We start from the raw sequence: 1475 nt of genomic DNA on the forward strand, positions 1-1475 counted from the left end.
ATATATATATATATATATATATATATATATATATATATATATATATATATATATATATATATATGTATATGTATATGTATATGTATATGTATATGTATATGTATATGTATATGTATATGTATATGTATATGTATATGTATATGTATATGTATATATAAGAGATGCATAGATAGATATACATACATTTTTAATAACCAAATCTGAGGCTTTTAAACTGTAGAGTAAAAACTATATTAAAGGTAATCACACGATGGTGCATGACATAATTCCTATACTGGACCCTGTCCAATAATTCCCTTCCCAACAATTCCTGAAACTAACTGTGGCCATTCTCTCGGGTGCAATTGTAATTAATTTAGGGACTCAAATGGAGGAACCCCGTTAAGGCGAATTATTCCACAGATATACATTGACTTCATCGCTTGATAGGTGATACTCGTCGATCTAATAGCGTCGATATTCCTCTCATTATTATATCAGACACGTTTATGCAGCAAAACTTTTATGGGGAAAAATAAAGTTGCACAAAGTGTTAGTTACAGGAAAATATTATATGTTCTATAATAGAAAGACAAAAAAAAAATTTTTTAGAAGATGAAAAAGTTTATTTAGTAATGAATGAGGACTTGAATTTCTAAATTATTTTTAATCATTATTCTGAATTTCTCATATCGTATATATTTAGGGAACTTTGTGTTTCTGGCTAAACACTAATGGATCATCTTGTTTAACAATGTATTAGTGACACAATAATTAGGAAGGAATGTTTTCTATTGTTTAAATTGAACTAGCATTTAATGTTCACTTTACAATTATATTAATTTATGTTATGATCTCTTGTGTTTAAGTTTCGTTGGCTGTATTAAAACAAAAGTACTTTCTTTTCAGGCTAATGATGTTTTCTTTGCGCCCCCTTGTAACATTCATTTGTTTTACCTCACGGAGACATTAGACTATATTTGTTTTACTTCATATTTGACTTCTAGTTAATTTAACGTACATTTCATAAGAAAAAAAATTAGGAAATATAAATTACATTTAAATCGCACAAGATTCTTTAAACCACAATCTGTTGGGCTAAACTCTTTCTTTTTTCCGTATAAAGAAAAAAATCCTCTAAAGATAAGTTTTGAAATTTATATAAACCAAATGATATCTTGCCAATGAAGTAAGAAATAACCAAAAGATTTTACCAATTCAAGAATTACAAGAAACATTATGCATCATGAATGTTTCAAATTTGTTTCCTTATTAGTATTATAATTATGCTATATTAACCGGTTTTATTTTTTAGAAAAATTCCAGATTTGAATAAGGAGCATAATCCATTCCCATTCATCTGATCAATTCGTTCTAGCCTGAGTGTGAAGATAGGAAGAAATTTTTTATCCCATAAATGTACTAAAGATATATCGATTTTATTATTAATGTTAATTATATTATCTAAAGATAATTTTTGAATGCATTTTTTAAAT

The sequence above is a fragment of the Palaemon carinicauda genome, chromosome 2 (genome assembly GCF_036898095.1).
Source record: "Palaemon carinicauda isolate YSFRI2023 chromosome 2, ASM3689809v2, whole genome shotgun sequence".
NCBI classification, from domain to species: Eukaryota; Metazoa; Arthropoda; class Malacostraca; order Decapoda; family Palaemonidae; genus Palaemon; species Palaemon carinicauda.